Here is a 21,393-nt window from a genome sequence, read left to right on the forward strand (position 1 = left end):
GGGGGGACATAGCGTTCTATTTCTCATAGACCGACAGCTGCTGTCTTTAGTGCAGAAAGAGAGCGAGAGAGAGAGAGAGCGAGAGAGAGCTAGAGAGAGAGTGAGCGAGGGAGGACTGCGTGGCGTGAGGCAGTGCGTGTGCTCAGTGTTTAGGTGAATCCACAGCCCTCTGGCTCACAAGGATAAAGAAGTCTCTCCAAGGAAGACAGAGAAAAGCAGCAAAAGGACTTCTCCCTCTTTTTTTAAGCATCCTCTGTCACCGTTCTTCCTTTTCATCACCTTACTAGCCACCAGCTCCTGGTGCCTATACTCTGTCTTTTTTCTCTCCATCTCTTTTGTTCCCTGCATCCGTCTGTGTGCCTCAGTCCAGAGAGAAGGGAAGCGAAGAGAAGAGACAGAGGCATCATCCTCCCCTCCTGCACGCCCAGCCGGTAAGATGAGCCTCTTCATTTTCCCTCTTAATTTTATCGTTCAGCATCGCTACATCCTCCCAGCTCGGATAGGAAGGGGCCTCACAGTCCCACCCTGCACCTAAAGGAGAGGCTGGGAGCTGGAGGAGGAGGCTGAAGCAGGAGGATGGATGTGGGTTAGACTCCTGAATGAGGCTGGTGGCTGATCGCTGCTTGTTTTAAGTGGTCTCTTTGGTTGAGAGATGGTGCCTGTGGGTGGAGGGGACTGGATGTAGAGGACTAACGTGGGTCAAGATCCCGGGGGCAGGGAGGGAGCAATGAATTTGGCCTGACTACATCAAACCTCATGGGGCTGGTCAACTGGGGCTTGTCCTCTTTCACTGCAGTGCTTAGCCAGAGCTGCACGGTCACTGACACAGTCACACACTTACCCACACATACACACACACCTCAGCAGAGATCTATTCCTCCTCTGTGTATAAACAGGAGCGCATCAGGAGAATACAGAGCACACATATGCTCATGTGTGTATGTTTTAGTGATGGATGATGGTTTGGTCACAGGACATATGTGACCTAGAACCATCACTGCACATGCATCATATATCACACTGGCATGCATTGGAGTGTGTGTGTACAATGTGGGTATATTGCATGTCAATGCTTCCTTCTCGCCATTTCAGCTCCTTTGTCACATAAGCATTTCATCAGGATTTGTCAGCATCAACAGAAAAGGTTCTCAGTTTATACAGAGGGAAGGTGTTTGAGGTGTGTTCGTTGTGCTGGGATGTCTATGCAAACAGCCAGCTAAAAACAAAAGCCCCAGATTGCACTGATGCTTATCAGGAGGGGTGGGTGCATGCGACTCGAGTGGAAAACAGGGAGGAGGAAAAAACTGAATGGAGGGATGAATGAATGAGGGCTAAGGCTTTTCAGGATTGTTTCATTTCTTCAAATGTGAAAGAATTCTGCTGGAGTAAAGGATGTTTTAGCGGCTGTGAGGCGGAGAGAGAGAGAGCAGAAAGGGTGATGCTACCTACCGTGTGACTCTGCAGGTCTTTGTGTGGGCAGGGGAGAAGGAATGAGAGAGTGATGGATAAATATGAAGGTAGATAAAGAAAGCATGATGGAGTGCTGTGTGTGTTTGAAGGTGTATGGGCGGGTGGAGAGGTAGAAACAGACAGGAGAGGTGTGTAATTGAAAGATCTAGTCGCTGTATATCCCTCTGTAATCTACTGACTATGGTTATAATCTGTGTGAGTAGATTAAATGATGATTTACTGCCATGTTGACTTTTATGACACACACACACAGACACCCACACCCACACTCACACAAACAGTAATTTAATAATAGATAATTTAGTTTAAATGAGGTCATGTTGCTGTGTCAGTATGTTATGTTGTTACAATATACATCATGTGCCTATAATGCAAGTATGTCTACTACTTATAACTCTCCATTTACATGCATACATATGTATAAGTATAAAGCAGTGCAGTAAATATGAATACAGTACATATGCATTTATGCAGGTTTACTCATGCTTTTAGATTATATATGCATTTGTAAACTACACACGGAAGAATTGTCCTAATTTTTTCAGCCTTTTTCAAAAATGTAAATATGTGAAGAAGTGTGTTCACATATTGTATATCTATGAATATTTTAAATGCATACACAACCATCTCAAATTCAATCTATCATTATTTTTCCAATTCTATTAGCATAAGTAAATAATGAAAAAAACGAGCCTAAAGCTAGTCATAATTAATGACAGTCATGCTTATATACAGTGAGAAATATGTAGGTCTCACTGTGCACTATACAGTCATGAATCAAAATATGTAGATCTGAATCCATTTAAATGTATGAATAAAAAGCAAAGTGCACTGAAGCAGCTAACATGTGCTAGCACTATACAAACAGGTCCATTAATCAGCCAGTGTTTGCCTGTGTATCAGTATTTTCTCGCTCTAAGATGGAATGGTAGCTCCTGTGGTATTTACTCCGCTGTTGCTAGGACACTCCCTTTGAACATTTTAACCAAGCCTTTTCATTGGCCTGCTGCGATGATGCAAGATTCCCTCACCCCAAATCTTTCCTGAGCGCCCATAGAAACATGCCCGTCTGCATTTCCTCCTCTCTGCTCGCTCCTTCTCTGTCACTCTTTGTCTCACAACCACCTTCTCCTCTCTCTGTCTCTGTCTCTCTCTCTTTCTCTCTCTTTCTCTCATTCTGTCCATCAGTATCTCTCCCCTTTCTCGTCATTTCTCTCGCTCTGTCATTAACTCATTAATTTCTCCTTCAGTCATTCTTTCTTCCCATCACTCGCCTATGCAATCAGTCCTCATCCCCTCTGTGCGTTCTGTCACTTCTTCTAGCCTCATCCAGTCAAAATTCTGAATGCAAAACGGTGTTGGCAGCATGTGGCCGTGTCTTCCAGCGCTGTACAATTGCTGTGTCCTGCTGTCTTGCAGAGGATTAGTGCTCTGTGCATCTCACTATGTCCTATTTCCTCTGTTCATTTGAGGTGCAGCATCTTATTATGTTGCCTTTGCATGTGTAAGGATTATCAGGTTTGACAAGGCGGAAGACAGGAATGGGGGGTTGGGGTGTTGTGTTAAAGAAGGCTTCTCTTAATGTACATCACTCTATGTATTCAATCTCATCTGCTTGACAACATATATATGTTAATATAAGGTACACATTATTATTATCATTGCAGTTACCTAGAGTTCACAGCTACACACCTTTTCCCATGATGCCACACATTCGGTGCTACAGAAGTGTGATAAACATGTTGAGGGAGTGGGAATAGAGGATGGGGGCATGTAAGGTTAGAAGGAGTGAAAAAAAAGAGAAACCAGGAAAAGGGAGGGGAGGGCAGGTGATGTTTGTCTTATTAGCTGCTTTCTCTGTATTTATCACCTCCCAAACACTGTCAGCACATCTCATCAGGTGTAATGGGGTGAAATGATCTCCTCCAGCCGTCACTGAACTGGACATGGCCGAGGTCGCAGCAAAACCCAAACTGACATTCTGTAAACTAAGGCTGATGAGTGGCGTGTACAATGACACGGAAATGTGTGCAGTCTCTTCAAAATGTCAAGGTTGACGCCTGAAATGTGTTGTGTCAAAATATTTCAACACTGAGTACATACAAATAGGTCAGCCTGTAAGAGCATTTTGAAGCCTGAAGTGTTACAGTTAAATACACAAGAACAATGTGTTATTGCATCAAGGATCCAAATGTCTTCTGTATGTTATCTGAGGGAAGTTTCTACAGTATCTGAACATGCAATAATTCAATTATGAGAAAGTGTTTCACTCAGTCCTATACTTGCACTTGTCATAAGAGCAGCAGTGATTCAGTGGCAGACGTTATGCTTTTTACCCTTGAAAAGCAAATTAGACAGACCTCCAGTGATATATTGTGATTCCAGGAACAGGTGGATGGACAACCGTGTCCCACTTAATCCTTTAATTGAAAAGCTACATTATCCATATGTTTGTCCATGTGTCTGCCTGACTGATGCCTAAGATACAATCCACATTTTATCTAAACTCTTCTAATCTATTTGACTGGTCCACCCATCTGTCATGCACTAACATCTGTCATTCAAACATCTGCCACTGAAGCTTTCATGGATGTGTTAGATGTTCTTTTGTTTTCACTGGAGTTAAGAGGTTGGATCAGACCGGTATTAAAGCTGGGTCTGAGATTATTGTGGAATTTGAGTTGCGATCCGTCTGTACCTGGTAATCTTATGCTTTTGAAGCCAGTATTGTCAGAAGTCAGGGATTACCTCTCAGATCAGAGATGATCCTGTTAAAGAGGGGCAGGCTGCTGAGGGTTCAGGTCCTGATAAAGCACTTTCAGTTTGTTCAGTAAATTTAGGATCAGAGTAAGGCAGACAAAAATTACACTAGGGGAGCTAATCTTGCGGAAATTATGTGTATCAATCTGAAGTTTTTTAGAAATGTAAAATAGCACAACAGTTACACAACTGCTATTCACTATTGTAAAGAATTATTTTCTGTAGTTAAATTCGAAGGATTAGATGAAAAGTTCAATATCACTCACATATCAGCCCATTACATAATGGACATACGAAGTAAAGAAGAAGATACTTTGTTAACCCCCGAGGGAAATTCAGTTTTACAATCTGCTGTTACAAAATGCTACACATGCACGCCTATAGACATGCACTAATGGATAAATGAGAAATGAACATCCTGAGCTGTTGGGGATTTGGTGCCTTGCTCAAAGGCACGTCGGCTGTGCTCAAGAAGAGAATTGGCACTCCTCTAGCCACTGCAGTCAACATTTTAGCCTGGATATCAGTCTGTACTTGAATCAGTGACAGATCCAGACCCTACTGTCCCCAACTAGCTTACCTGCTCTGTCCATATAGGTAACCAAAGCCACTCAGCAGCACGTCTAAAGCTTACTAGAACATGTTTTATATCCCATTTGATTATTTGTACAAAACACAAGTGTAAAAACATAAACTTTGGCTTAAGAGCAACCAAATGACCCTCAGATAGCAGAGATTTTGGTGGGAGGGAGTATTCCCCCTTGAAGGGGTTGGGTTAGGTCTACCAGACCCAGAACTATATTTTTGGGCCACCCAAATTAGGCCCTTGTGTTACTGGTTTAACAACGAAACATGTCCTGTGTGGACCCAAATAGAAAGACATATTTTGAAGATACAAGACATGTCTAACATTCCCTACTGTTTCACGACTAAAAATATGAAGACATTCACGGCTAATCCCATTCTTAGCCACTCGATGAAGGTATGGGAGGATGTACATAAATATATGAAACAACCAATGTCCCTCTCACCAAAACCACCTAACGCTCAACAGTACTTTACCACCGGCCCTAAAGACCAAGCCTTTAAGATATGGGCACAGAACAGTATTGAAAGATTCGAAGATTTATACCAAGGGAATACATTTAGATCATTTGAGGATCTACGGGATGGCCATCAAATCCAGATAGAGATACGACACTTCATACAGTCCAAACATGGCGGTTCTTTGGATAAGCCGAAGTACTCCCTGCTTGAGTTTTTACTGATTAAAGACAATCTGAGCAAACATATACCACAGATACACAGTTTATTGTTAGAATATTCAACGACCAACACAACAGCTATCTAAAAGATAGATGGGAGAGGAAACTGGGGATTAATATCACAGATGAACAATGGAGCCAGATCAATGAGAAATCACAGAGAAGTTACATCAACCCCAGGTATAGACTTTGCAACTACAAATTTATACACAGGGCATATTTTACACCTGAGAGACAGGCTCATATTAAAACTGGTGTATCCCCTCTCTGCCTTCAATGTAAACTGGAAATTGGCACGCTGATACATACAGTGTGGTCCTGCATAAATTAAGACAGTGGTGGTTGGGAATTGAGAATATTCTTGAGAAAGTATTATTTCAGAATATTTCCTTGTCACCTGTGATAGTAATGCTAGGGGACTAGACTGACTTGAAGCTCCCCTCCCAAAGCTTAAAGGGTTTTGTGAGCCTAGCCATTACAGCTGCCAAGAAAAGTATTATGTTTAAGTGGAATAATGTAGACCCCCCAAACATTATTCAATGGATTAACGAGGTCAATTCATGTGCTCCTTTGGAGAAAATAATCTATTCCATCAGAGGTAGCCCACAGCTGTTTCACAAGACCTGGGACCCCTGGGTGGCCTATCTAGAGTCTGGTCAATACAATATTTAACTTATGATACTCGGACATCATCTGTATTCATATGTCAGCCACCTGTAGATGTGTGAGTAAGGTGTAACGGGAAGATATGTATGTGTATGTTACATTGGAGATTGTGGGTGCAGCTCTCCTTGTCATGGCATGGTTTTGTTCTTTGTTTTTGTTTTTGTGTTGTTGTTTTTTTTTTGCCTAAATAAGAATGAAGAAAAATGAATAAACAGAATTTTCTAAAAAAAAAAAAAAAAGAGCAACCAAATGTACCAAATTTCTTGTCTAGATGCAGCTGCTTTATAAAAACATCCCTGGTTACCTGGCTGCCTCACTCTGATTTTAGTTTTGTAAACTTATTTTTTCAATTGCATAAACCTTCTGGATAGAATTATTTCAGTAAGCAAGCTTTGAGGTTTGGGGTTTGAGCTTTGAGATGCTGGAAGATGGCTTTTGTTTAATGGTGTTGTCTGCTTCAAGTTCTGATGCTAATCTAAGCTACACCTTGCTAGCTCTAGAGTCATGTTATTTAGATATATCTACCTCCCACAGGTCTGTGTTTCGTGTGGCATCTGTACGATAAGAAAAGTCTGTAATATGTGGCATTATCCCCCTGGCATGATGTCAAAGCTTTGTGGAACATTATTTTCCTAATGATACTATCTACAGGCTACCTGCTATTATCAGCTGAGCCTGTTGAATATTACAAAATGTTCCTTATACTGTTGGCTGGAATCATAAAATACAACACCTTTTAGATTTTGCTCTACTAGATTTGAGTCTGATCTTTCAACAAATCAGTCTTAGTGCTGTAAGTCTGCTGAATTTTTGATGTAATACCCGGATGGTAGAGGCAAATAAATGGCATGGAGATAAAAACAACCGAAAACCAAAACAAATGATCGGACTATTGGGCTATTATTTTCACATAACCTCTGTGTTTGGGGAAATACTTTTGATCCAGTTTGTTTAATATACTGCAGACGTGGCACTGGATCAAAACCAGAGACAGCCTCTGCCATAATAGCATTTGAATGGAGTCTCTGGATAATACTAGTTCAGTGGAAATAAGTCCAAAGTTGACTCTACCACACTTCAGGTTTCAAGAAAAGTTGATTTAACTGAAACTTAAATTATCTTACTCTTAGTTCACTTTCTTTTCAGATAAATGAGACCCAAGGCTCTTTAAAATACCTTGCCTGACAAGTTTTGAAAAGTAGGACTTACATTAAAAATGATGTGTATGACATAATCCAATGAAAAGAGAGAAAATAGATTCAGGAGACAGTGCGATTTAATTTCACCCGACAAGGGAGTCAAGATCTGATAACTCATACATCATAATGCTTAACTCTCGATATTGGATGGCACTTTCTGAGACTACTGAAAGTCTTATTAAAATCTGTTAACATCCTTGTTATGCGTGTCCTGCTGAAATGTGTGATATAACATCCAATAAGACAAGAACATGGGCCTTAGTTAATCCTCTCCTGCCTCTGTGAGTCTACTTCTAACCAGACATGATGGGTCAGTCTCTTTCTCCCTTTTATTTCACTGAAAGAGGAGATATCACATCTGCTCTTTGAGAACTTCCTACAGTATTACAGTCTGTTGTCAGTTGATCAGATCGATTGTTGTTCACTACATACAGACTGAAGTCAGACCTCTGGTCATATGTGTGATCAATGTCCCCAATACAGTTTTTTAGGTGAAGTCAATACAGAGCGATGGGAGGCCAAAGAGAGCAAAGCAGTACGAGAGGAGGTGACACAGTAAAACAAAGTGAGTGGATGTGATTGGTTGACTGTATAGTGAAAGTATCTTAATTGAGGCCCCAAACCAATGTGGTGGAAGAGTTTACAGTGTTTGGTTACTGAGGGTCAAGGTAAATTAATTCACACTAGAGAGTAACTTTGATTATTAGAGATGAAACAATACAGTGATGGTGAGTGTGTTTGACTATGCTGCTGATCGTGAACTCTAATAAATCTCTGTCTCTTTGCTCCAGTTAGCTGTTTTTTGTTTGTTTTTTTGCAAAAAGCCAGCACAGTGACTCTTCAGTCATATAATTAAGTTGCTATAGGTAGTAACAGCAGGCCTTAAAAGCTCTGGATAAAAACAAAACTTAGTTTCTGAAAGCAAAGTCTGAAAACCAGTGACTACAGCCAGCATTACCCATGGTAGCATTTCATTTGCCAAACACACTAACAAGCTGCACATCCTCAAGGACTTTTGGTTTGTAACTCTGAAAATGAGACTTGATCTTTTCTTAAATAAAGCTAAAGCCAAATTAATGTGGCCTCTGTGTTGCTTGTGTGTTTTTCTGTTAGCTAAGCATATATATATAGGGTTATTTCAGATTTAAATAACTGAGTTTAAAATTGTTTTCTTTTATAAAACTGTGCTATAAGGGTTTTCACTTAAAGCTTAACACTGCAGAGCAAAAATAATGCTGCTTTGAAATAAAAGGCCTTTATCAAAGTAGTGTCAAACTCCTCAGTCCTTAGAGAGTTGGGGAATAAGGCACAGCCAATAATACCGGTATGCTTATATCAAGCGGTGACCACTTGTGCTGAAAATGAGGCGCCCAAAACTGCAGTTCCTGGAATGCCCACTTGAGGCTGGCTCAGAAAGTGAGTCTGTCCCCCTAAAAGCCACTGTTACAATGCTCACCTCTACAACAAAAAATGTAATGTTCACAGCCTGGTACTAAAATGATTCAGTCTCTGAAAATAATTCTCCCCAAGCAGCATTCCCGCTGTGTTACAAGATGAAGCCATTGTGGAGGAGGCTGGCTCCAGCCGAAGAATCCCCATTAGTTCCATATTTAAATGCTCATTTGTACAGCAGAAATAAACATGCTTACAGCTTGGCACATAGAAAAAAATCTGTTTTTGTTTCTATTCATCATTTCTTATTCATCAAAACTGTATGGTGGTCGAATTTTTAACAACTCATCCAATTTGATAACATTTAGACAACAACAAGGATATGGTCTCAACTCCAACTCTTTGACTGAATCTATTTGGTCAAAAGTTAGTTGAAGTCAGCATTTCCAATATGTGATTGCTATTGTTGATCTCAATAACACCTCCTTCAGAACAGATGGGTGACATCACTGAAACAATGCCAAACTTTCAAGTATATCTTAAGAATGGTGCAACCTATGGTGGCTCCATTCACTCCTGAAATACAAGTAGTAGTATTCTCTCTCACTCTCTCTCTCTCTCTCTCTCTCTCTCTCTCTCTCTCTCTCTCTCTCTCTCTATCTGGCTCTGTATTTGCTCACATGTGTGTATGCCTGATCTGCAATGGGCACACTGGGATGCTGGCAACTATAGTTGTATTTCAGTGTTTGATCAGGCTTGTGAGACCATACACATAGATGATTTTCTTTCTTACTATCTTCATCTTTTTCTGTGCACAATGGCACACAGGAACACACGCTCACTAATTAGTTAGCTTTAGTCAGTGAGGATTATCTACTGTATCATCTATTTTGAATCAAACAACAAAGAGCTGGTGGGAAAGTAAGTTAAAAATAGATCGCTGGACAGAAATAAACCACAAAATCAGCCAAGATCTCAAACTTTCACACCAGGGATCCACCAACACGTTCCAATGCCCTTTTTTCTCTTCATTTTTATCTGGGTCCATCGATTCTTTCTTTTCTCTGCATCAGCTTGAATCCATACCATACATGGCAGCCAATTTCCTATATTTGAGAGCTGCTGCTGCTTTTCAGCCCCTCCCAGTGGGACAGGGAGTAGTGTAACACAGCATCTTCTGCCATGTGAGACACACTGCAGCACAGTGTGATGGAGCATCGCTTCCGTCAAGGACATGCTGGCTCTTCCTGGTATGAAGAGGGTGGACGACTTCAGCACACAGAGCTGAAAATAGATTCTAGGTCAGGCTGAGGTCAGAGGTCACTACATTCATTCATTCTCTGTGGTCATGTACTGCTGGAGGGACTGAGACACATGCTGTGTCCTAATTCTGCACAGCATAGTGGTAGTGTACAGTGTATGCAACATAAACACTTGACAACACAGTGTGCTGGTTCTACTGAAATTGTTCTCTGAACTTGACTTTTTTTTTTTTTCCCACATTTGTTATTGTCACCTTCTGGAGTTGGCAGGGTTTTCACTTAGCATGTAAGCTACAATGTTTTTTTGTTAGCAGTTAAAATGTATTTCCTATTGTAATACCAACAACGTAAAGTTATTAATGTTCAGTCATGTTACAATTGTACATTTGTGCAGTTACACAGTCCTCAGTGTTGTAGCTGTTTAGTCTTTCTGGCTCTGGTACGGGAACATGTCTTGGCTCAGTCTAAACTTCAAAGCTTCGACTCAGCAGTTTCTCCAATGAGAGAACAGTCACTAATGATCATAACAGCAAACCTGTTGGGATTGTTGAAAAATCCTGTGATGTGGGAATTGATTTAGAAGTCTGGTATTGCAAAGATTCACAATTCTGTTGGCAGTGGTAATTTTTTTTTAACTTCTTTTGGTTAATTTGTCATTTTTAACTTTGTACAACCCAAAGGGATGGCTGCGGCTCAGTAGAGTTGTCTCTCAATCAGAAGAAACTGCATTGGCTGTGCTTGTGATGTGTGAATGGGACTGGTTAATACAAATAATACTGGATGCTTTATGTGGCAGCCTCTGCCATCAGTGTGTGAAAGGGTGAATGTGACATGTAATGTAAAAGGGCTTTGAGTGGTCATAAAACTAGAGAAGGCGCTTTATATACAGTCCATTTATGATCCCAAAACTTTGTGTTTTAAAAGAGACAACAGGCTTACACGTATGCAGGGAAGCCAGACAAAACAACAGTAAGATGGACAGAGATTGAATAATGTAAAAGAGTGAAGGAGAGTTAAAGGAGAAAGGAGAATCAGATGACAATGAGACGCCAGGGAGTTGAATCTAAACTGCCTTTATGTTGAGATTTATAGCAGTGCTTGTCTCTCACCTTCTGCTTAATGCTCTCTCTTCCTCACTCACAAAAAAACATGTATTCATACCAGTTCAGTGCAAACCATTTCAAAACAACTTCAAGTATGTTGGCATACTCACAAATAGGCTGTGTACAAACAGGCCTCATGCACACACAGAAACACACAGACATACACACATTACATTTCAGCATCATTCAGCAACATTGTTGAATTTTCTTCTAAATCCACGGATTTTAACTTCAAATGCAAACACACACTCTCATACACATACTGTCCTGACCCAAATGAGGCAGTGTGTGAGCATTCCATTTGGGACAAAGAGTGTCTGCCGTATAGACTTATGGCGCTTCTCTCTTTGTTTACAGATCACAGGGGGTCAGGGACGGACAATAAAAGAGGGGGCGCAGCAATCGTCACAACACTGACAGTAACACAGATATTTATGGGCATACAAGAACTTTGCAGAGACCCCCTTAAGACCATAAGACCCCTTATGATAGCAGCTAATTGACATCCAATATCATAAATAAAGATAAGAGCAGCTCCCATCCCTCCCCCAGCAGCCAAGGCTCGAAGAGAAATCAGCTCTTAAAAATGCAATTCAAGGCTGATTTTTTCCAACTCTGCTTTTCCAAGATCCAAAACAGCCCTGAGCTGCAATCTGGTGCTCAAATATTAATGGTGACATTAAATATAACGCATATATTAATCCATGTGGTGGAGAAAAGAGGGCACTGAAGATGAATTATATTAACAAGGATCTCTCATGCCAGACACTTTGATAAACAAGATACTGTATATATTACAAATTCAAATAATGCATAAACCTCAATAAGTATCCACAGGATAAAGACGTTCAAGCTCATTTTTATCCATCTCTGAGGGTATAAGGTTTCAGATCCCTCAGTTACTGCTCCATTTCTTATTTCTATCAAATAAATGATCACACTGACTAACGTTACACAATGGAAACGGATTTGAGTACAGCTCTAACATGCCGTACTCTCTCTTTCTCTGTCAATATTCTACCTCTCTCTCTATCCTCCCCTTTTTCTTTGTCAGCCGTGCAGCACAGAATCACAATGCTCATTTGCAATCGCCCTTTTTATGAGGCGCCGTGTGCTGCGCTGGACCCAGACTCAGCCAGTGTACGTGTGTGTGTAAAGGAGAGAGAGATGGAGAAGGGGGAGGGGTGGTGCTAAAGAATCATAACCTCCTCCTTCCATTTCCTTCTCTCTCTGTTGCTCTCTGGCACTCCATCCTTTGCCCTTAGATTTTATTCTTCTTCTCTTCTCACCTCAGCGAGAGATGGATGGCAGTATATGTATTATTGTGTGTGTGTGTGTGTGTGTGTGTGTGTGTGTGTGTGTGTGTGTGTGTGTGTGTGCGTGTGTGTGTGTGTGTGCGTGTGTGTGTGTGTGTTGTTGTGTAGGCCTGAGGCAAATTGGCTGTAGCATTTCATCAGCGGCCAATCTTTGGTGGTGGTGGTTTAGCTGGGTCTGACACTGCCACCTTCCATTATTTGGCTCAAACTAGCTCTTTGCCAAAACATTTCTCTGCTTGTCTCCTCCCCTAGCCTCTTCCTTTCTTTCCTTCCCTTTTTCCTTCTTCTCACTCTTAGTTCTGTCCTTTCTTAACTTTTCCCTCTTTTCCTTGTTTCCTACAAATCTGACCTCCAGTACATGTCCAGCCAACCATTTTCTACCCAACCTGCCAACAATATATGGTTTACCAGCCAAATGTAATATGCTTTACATCAGTTTAGAAAAGTAGGTTTTCATAATTTATTTGAAAACTACAGTATTCAGGTAGGTGTTTAGTTCCCTCTTCCTCCTCCTCTTGCCCCCTCCTTTCTCTCCAATCACATGAGCTGGCGATTTCACTGCAGCCTCCTGCACTCACCTCTACCATTGGGGAAAAAATGCTGAGAACAAAGCGGGAAAGCAGAGAGGGAGGATATAAAAGAGACACAGACAGAGGATGAAGTCAAAAGGGTGTGCTGTGTGAAGATGACTTAATGAATGAAGACATAAAAGACGCACTCGGAGTGAACAGGGGATGGAGAGAGGGGTGTGTCGAGAGCAGGCGAAAGGTTGAGAAAGAGTGAAAGAGATGGAGAGGAGAAAAGGAATAATCACCAGCGGGTTTTTTAAACAGGGCCTGCTCAGTGAGCAGAACTAACATGAGTGGAGTGGCACGGACACAGATGTCTACATATAATGACTTTTGATCTCTTTCTTTCTTCTCTCTTCTCCCTCAGACCCTTTGACTCTTTCACCCTCTCCATCTGAAGTACTTATCAGCCCTGAAGTTGCAGAAAATGTGACTATACTTAAATACTGTCGCTCCAAATGTCTAGACCTCTTCTTCAGTGTGTGCCCTCTGGAGACTGCAGAGTAGTCTAATATTTGATTAGCCTGACACTGATTTACGATGGCACTCATCAGGTAGCAGATGCAATAGAAGCCTTCCTGGAATCGCTAGATTAGTTTAGTCTTAAAATACTTTAAACAAATAATGTCAAATTAACTCTATAATCACACTGAAACAGACTACAATTGTGTTACTATTGAGTAAAATAAAGGTAGTGTCAGGAACTTTTCATTATTTTTCCAATATTGGCATCTCCTGTACCTCTAGGGTGGCTGTCGCTTAGTGGAAAAACGTCTGTCAATCAAAAAGTTGTCTGTGGTACCCCTAACTCCTACAGTGTACCTGTCAAAGTGCTTTTGGACAAGACATTGTTCCCCAAACTGCCCTTGAAGGCATAGCCTGTGGGATGGAAATATGGGTGTATAAATGATTAGATATAAAGTACTGAGGGCAGACTGACACTTTGATTAGCAGCCTCGGCTATCAGTGTGTAAATGTATGCATGAAAGGGTGAATGACATGTAATGCAAAAGTGCCTTGAGTGCTTGATATACTAGATAACCTCTATTTAAGTGCAGCCTCCATTTACCATTTGCTCTTAAGTCTTAGGAATCTTGTCCTGTACACGCATAAGCATTTTATAACAACAAAAATCCTCCTCTTGTTTTTTGACCGTCAAACTCAACAGCTATGTTAACATGGATCACCGATAATCAGAATAGAAACGCTTCATGTTGATCATGATGAATGCTTCATTTGGAAGCTACTGGTCTAATCTGGTCCATGACCAAAGCAATAACATTCCAAATGGACCACTAGGCTGGGGTGGTTTATGCTGTTTGTTTATTAGATCAATGGATACTTGATCCCATTTTTTCTTCCTGATTGGGGCAAATTATTCTTTCTGCAAATATGAACCCCATGAGAGGTGACAAGTTTCTGCTTTTTCTTATTACCAGAATGTATAGAAACATAAAGGGAGCCAACAAACTGTCTATAGCTAATGCACCTTTTGTGCTAAAAGTACAGAGGAATGTTGAACGTTCTGTTTCATTTGAAAAATATTTTTCACACATGATGCACAATGACGCAGCGTCCTGTTCTTCAATCACGAGAACAGCTGACAGGAACAGTTTACGTCTTCTGCTGTTTTGGTAGATTTGACCGTCAGAAACAGTGAGGTTGAAATCACTAATCAGAATGATTTCATCAAGTTGAAAAAAATTGCACTGGAAACCACAGCTGTTGTTCTGCTACCTGTTAAAAAAGTAAAGAAAAGCATCTCCTGTATGGTGGATCACTTTGTTGGACACTAACCAGTGGAAGTGCGAACAGGCACAAAAATAATCTATGAATAGTCAGTTTTCTGTTCTGGTTTGCTTTTGTAGGTCAAATAGAGGAATCAGTGTTTATTCCAGTGTGCTTCATAACCTCTTTATAATGCACAGGAGCTTTTAATGAGCATCAAAAGACCCATTTCTATTAAATCACTAAACTTCCTGCTCATTTTAACTTCATCGTAATATATATCACTCTAATAAGCACAAAGACAGAAATCTAAGTTTGTGTTTGGTTCAGATTAAGTAGAGCTGAAAAAAGCAAACAGGTGGCATGGAGCTCAAACGGCAAATTAAAGCACTCAACTAATTAGCAGAGTTGTAAACAGTGATCCATCAAAATGTGTTTGCTGGGTTTTAGTGCTGGAGTGAAATAATGTGTCTGCTCTCAGCGTGATCTGATAAATCCATTAGAGAGCAGTTTCGTCATTAAAGCTACCTTTTACTTAAAAAAAACAAAACAACTATCACGGAAAGTGACTTCTTTATGCTGAACTGAGAGGTCATGAGGTAAATTCTAACAACCAATGTTAGATTAAGATAAAAAAACAAATATGAAATTAAATCAACTTTGTCTAACAGCATTAACTTTAGTGTCTCAGCTCAAGTCTTCACCTCTCTTGACCTCTGCTTCCGGTAAAGTTCTTGACCCCTGCCCTTCCACTGTGAGGACAAATCAATAAGCACAAAGCAATTTACTTGAAGGGAACACACAGTCCCTTAAGTGGTGCAGAGGATGTGTTGTTTAAGAGGTGGACAGTGTTGTTTACATCCTAAAAATACCAAAGTTAATGCTTTGTCCCTCTCATTCTGGAGATTAAGGAGAGTTTATCCATCCATCCATTCATCCATCCATCCATTTGTTCATCCAATCTGCCTTATTGATTACACTGAACTGTATCCTACTGTGTGTTGCCGTGAGAATAAGAGGCTGTGTTTCCCTGGCAACTATTCTTCAAAGACCCCCGCCTCTCTTCTGTCTGCACTCTCTCCTGATGAGATTCGATGATGCAAGGGCAGCAGCAGTGGTGTTAATAGTTACACCAGTCTCAGCCAGTAGAAGACAAGGCTGTAGTTGTAAGAGACAGGAAATGAATGAGATTAGCTTAACAAGCGTACTCCATGTTAAATATAAAAAAGGGAAAGAAAATGGCACCTCCCAGGTTCTCGGATTAGACGGAATCTGCTTTTTCAAGGGGTAAAACTGTTGACTCTCAAATGGTATCCAAGTAATACAGCTTCAACACATTTTGTATCAATGATAGATACAATAATCACATGTGACGTGATATTCACAGAATATAAATAACAAACTCTTCTTCATCTAAATGCTTCTTAGATTCTTAAATTAAGCCAAATTTTCTCCCCACTACTTGAACTATTTTTCAATTCACTCCTATCCTTCATAGTTTTCAACAGTTATTTCAACAAAAGCACTTAAGAGCAACTATACACCTCATACCCAGCACTTAACAGCAGACAGACAGAGCTAGCAGTTAGCTAACAAAGACTGGAGCCTCAACTAGCAAAAAGGGAGAGTATTTTTTTCAAGCTTTTAACATAGACCAACACAGGACTGAAAGAAGCTTGAAAGCTGGATTTACATCAATTTGGTGGACATAAACACCACTTTAAATGACCGATGATGCTCTTTATCTGCCTAATGTGTAAATATGTATGCTAGCATGTTCACCAAGGTGATGGTTTGTTAGTGTTGTGCTTAGTTTATTTCTGCTGTTCAGAGTTCAGTTATTGCAAGATTTAACATTACAGTTATTACAATTCAAGCTGTTGTGGCATGTTAACATGTATCAAAACTAACTGGCTAAAACCGTATCCTCCTTAGAAGGCTAGCAGAGCTATACTAGGTCTGGAGATTCATCCTAAATGTCTATATTTTTGTCTGTGCTTTTCTTCACCCCCTTTGACTAAATGCCTCTGAAAACCAAAAACAAGTCTAGTACATGCTGGCTTTTCCTGGCGTTGAACTGTAAGCTACGTGATGTTGAATTTGATGTTAATTTACTTCTCTCTGTATGTCTCTGTTTCTCTCCTTGTCAGGTGGTGGGTGCTGATGCTGTAACTACTGTGTGGAGCTGACAAGCCCTGGTTGATGCAGTGAAGTGTTACAGAGGGATAAACACAAGTGAAGGTAAGAATGAAAAATGAGGAGTGGAAAAATGTGGAGAAACAAATACAACAGCTATAGAAAATAAGAACACAGCAGAGAAATACCATATGGGCGAGTTGGAAAAGGGGTAAACGGATGGACAGTTTCGGGATGGAGAAACTGTGATGTGTAGAGAGGAAGGATGAGGGTGAGGAGAGTGTAGTTGCTGCATCCGTTGTATACAGTATGTCTATTGAATGGGTTTGATTCACAGGCAACTGAATACCCAGTCAGCCAGTGTGGGACAGAAAGAGGGATCATTGCAGGATGAGGCAAGGAGAGAGACACACACAGATGGAGAAAGAGGGTTCAGATGGTATTATTGATGAGTTAATAGAGCTTCGACTTGGTAAAGACGAGCAGAGCAGTTTCAGTACTCACTAAATCCACACAGATGAAGCTCCTGGGCTGTAACAGGAGGAATCTTTCAGTGGGAGCTGAAAGGAAGCAGGGAGGCCTCACTATGCTGCTTGGCTTCCAGTCTTGACCAGGTTTGCTTTTCAGACACCATGTGGGAGCCAAGCCGTGTCTTTATTAAGACTCGAGGAGCCCCTTGGTTTGGTTTCTCTATAGCTGGACTACAGATGAGAACTGTGTGCTGCACAGTTGCATAAGAGAAGCACTTTGCTCCACTTTCATGCTGGCTGACTGCAAACATTGTGTGTGTGTGTGTGTGTGTGTGTGTTTGGGTGTGAGGGAAACTGCAACCAGCAGCCACCAAGCACACTTCCTGATTCACAGAATGCCATGTCTTAATGTCCAATCAGAGAGCCTTTGAAACATCCAATGTTTTTTTTGTAATGTACATTATGTACAGCAGTTTAAAAGGAAACGTGTGTTTGCACAGTACAGATCGCCATTCTGACACTTAGATTTGTTTGCACCTAAGGGCCACCAGTGAGACTGCATCGCACCGTGACAGAGATGTGCTGTGACAAGACAAGGCCAAAGGAGCCGAAAGAGTACTGCTGAGTGGTTAAATGGAGAAGTGGGGCAGAGAAGAGAGCTTGAGGGGATATTTTTTGAGGAACCCATTTTGACGTCAGAAACAAAAAACGAAAAGATTCCTCTATTTCCCTATGAATTGAAAAGATAAAGACATGGAGGGCAGAGCCAGAGGAAAGAGACCAAAATGTGAATAACATCAACATACTGTATCTTATGCTCTTTATACCAACATCCTCACGCAGCAGGGTGGCTGCTGCTACAAGCTGCTGAAAAGAAAACAAAGACAAGCATGCAGCCTGCTGATCAAATAGAGAAAACCACAGGAACTTTAAATAGATGCCTGAAAAAGAGAAGTGTGAAGTGGACAGAGATACACAGAGAGAGACAGAGGGAGAAAGAGCGAGAGCAGAAGTTTACATCAACCTCTCAGGAAAGCAGACCAGAGCCACGGGGAACTGCAGTAATCGCTCTGAGCCGTTCTAACCTGGGATTTAATCATAGCAACAATTTTAACAAAGCAGGGCCGACCAAGTCAGAGGAAGACAGAGTAACTGAAGACTAAAGACAAAGGAAGAGGTAAATCTGTGGTTGGAGAAGGGAGGTGTTTGACGCTGTTGGTAAGTCTCGTGATTTATGTTGTTTTGTAGGCATGGAGGTGAAGTTCTGTCACATGAGCTTGGCTTTAAATGCTGATTGCTGAGTTGATGCATTAGATCACTGTTAAGCAAATGACCCAGTGTGTGAGAAAAGTGGCTGCTTTTTTCCCCACATCTTCTGCTGAGATGAGCAGACGATATCACCAGGCCAACAGTATCCTGGCAACCATCAGCCGAGCACTGTTCTCTGGATGGACCACATGCTGGTGCTCCAGACTCAGTGTATGTGTGTTACTCTGTGTGTGCGTTTGTTTGAGTGTGGTCGATGTGTAGCTACCTAAAACACACCCACCCACACACTCACCTATTTAGTTGTCAGAAAGCTTTCATTGCTTTAAATGGGAGTGCGATCTGAAACTCAACTTGACTTCGCCTTTGCAATCACCTTGTCAGGCCAAAGCTATGAATCTGTTATTCATTTATTCATAGCGTCTTGCTATCTTAGAGCAGGTGGTCTAAAAGTCAAGAGGAGAGAGGGTGAGTTTTACACGTTTGGACTGATGCTCACAGGTTCCAGCAGTGACTCAGCATATAGTTCTCTTTCCCACCTCACCTCCCAAAATATGTTGTGGGTAGAGTAAACATATGATGGAAACAGAAGTCATCAGGAAGAGAAATCGCTGCTTTTTGTAGTTCTCTTGTCCTGCAAGCTGTCTCAGCGACTTGACTCTGTAACTCAATCCCATCTATCTGTACCTGAGTGCTGCATTGCAACACAGGTTCTTGCTGAGTAACTGAGAAAACAACAGGCTTTTTTTTTGCAGCACAGTGGCCTCTCATAAACATGCTAATGCTGGCCATAAATTACTCTTGCAGGGGGAAACTGATAGGCGTCTACTGTGTGCTAACATAGCACATAAACACAGAGGGTACAGCAGAGGAAGTGAAACTTGGCAGCTGCTGACATTCTGCTACCAGAGTCTCTCTGTGATCCAGAAGAGGCTTTCACGCTCGTACAGCTGAGAATTGTTTTGAATATTAGAGCCTAGTTGGTTTTTGTTTGATATGTCTTTTTATGGTGCATAAGTCCAGATGTGGCCTGTCGATCCGCTCCCTCTTTGATCCCTTGTATTAAAATGATCTTGGTTTTTATAGCCTCAGGGTTATATTCAACACATCTGACAGGAAAATATTTTCTGTATTAGTTTATTGCTGCTTGTTGTTGAAGCTGCACAATATGTTCACTCAGACATTTTCAAACTTGGCAAAACCATTTGCTTTGCTGAAAAAATCAAGCACTGTGTCCAAAATCACCTTGTGAGTTTATTGTAGTGGACTATACAGTGAGCTCAAAAATGATCACAATAAATAATCCACATTTGGACACTGCCGTGTTGTCGGACATTGGATAATGACATCATTTCTGTCGCACATTTGAAGTATGCAGCTGAATGCTGGCTGGATAATGATAATTACCAATTGCATGAATTTCAGTGATAACTAAAATTATACTGAATGTATTACCACAAAATAGTGCAATGAATACATATAAGTTTAAAACATTTTTAATAAAATAGTGAAGCCATCATTGTACATAATTCCTCATTTATTTGTCTTGTGCATATAGACTACGGTCCCGTGTCTGTCATCAGCATTAGGAAATACTGACACCACTCCATCTAAAATCCTTGACTCCCTGTTAAGCTTGATTTCTGCAAAAATGGCCTTGTGGATATATTGTCCGCCTCATGTACAAAAGCTATTGTCCTCAAGCAGGTGGACAAGTGTCCATTCCAACCGGCAGTCCCTTTACTCTCCCCTGTCTCTCCTGGTTTCCTGCTCTATCCACTGTCCTATCCTTTTTAAATAAAGGCATAAAAAGTGCAAAAATATATGATTCATAATGGTACATATTGCTTGGTTAGTGACCATTGGTTGTACACTACTTGTTACAATACATTGTGGATACAGTCATTCATAGAATAATTCTCTCTTATCATTTTGACAGGACTACAAAATGTTAAATCCCCTATATGGTGTGCTATATAGTGAGTAGTGGGTGATTTTGGACACAGACACAATGTCTAGTGCATGTAACACACGTTTAGAATTCAACACACATTTTTAGCATCTTTATAATCCTTTTGATCTGTACTTGTTTAAACAAATGAACCTTGACTCAGGGTACATATTAATGTATATATTCACAACAAGGGATTTATCTCATGTTAAGTTAAACTCTGGGCATAACACCTATATTAACACGATGGTTAACCATTTCACAAACTGTCCTGTTATGACTTAGCTATCTTGTAATTCAGTCATTGGAGAAGAGAAAATAATTTCTCAATATTTGTCTCATTATTATTGTCAATTATTTCTCAGTAAGTAATTTTATGCTTAATTGAACTCACAAATTACAATTCATGGACCTCTACATAGCAAAGCATGAGCTGGTTTTGAGATGGAATTTTTCATCCCACTCATAGTATCACCTTGAAAGCAGAGACCACTGTCATGGTCTTGGACTCTCAATCACCCGACATATGTTGTTTAGTCTGGTGCTGTATATGAACACACAAGTGTTCAGAACAGCTTGTTTGACCTACAGTACAATCTAATAAGGCTTGAATCATTTGTCTCATAAAATGCTGGCATCTGGCCGTTGGGTATGAAGTATAAAGAGCTTGTCATAAAATATCCATGGACTGCTGTACATGAAGGGCATTAGGAGAGAGTAGCCTGTGCATTGCAGCCTTGTATTAGGGTTAATATAGTAATGTAAATGGATTATAACCACTGCTCAGCTATAGTAACTCCCAATGAGTGAGCTAAATGATTCACTACTGGATTTGGGGCC

General features: G+C 40.8%; 1 protein-coding gene across 3 annotated transcripts in view; it reads left to right on the top strand.

Moving 5' to 3' along the window:
- The first annotated feature begins 325 nt into the window (after nucleotides 1-325).
- The window catches only part of fam49al (family with sequence similarity 49 member A, like), a 37,270-nt gene continuing 16,202 nt past the window's right edge, over nucleotides 326-21,393 (top strand). Inside the window, exons 1-2 of one of the 3 annotated variants that reach the window (XM_034704056.1) lie at nucleotides 326-431; nucleotides 16,881-16,971. The gene's annotated coding sequence lies outside the window, so the exon portion shown is untranslated. Of the gene's footprint in view, nucleotides 432-16,880; nucleotides 16,972-18,311; nucleotides 18,555-21,393 lie in introns of those variants that run through there. The other 2 variants (XM_034704055.1, XM_034704054.1) reach the window with 2 other exon arrangements.

Source organism: Notolabrus celidotus, chromosome 16 (assembly GCF_009762535.1).
Source record: "Notolabrus celidotus isolate fNotCel1 chromosome 16, fNotCel1.pri, whole genome shotgun sequence".
NCBI lineage: Eukaryota > Metazoa > Chordata > Actinopteri > Labriformes > Labridae > Notolabrus > Notolabrus celidotus.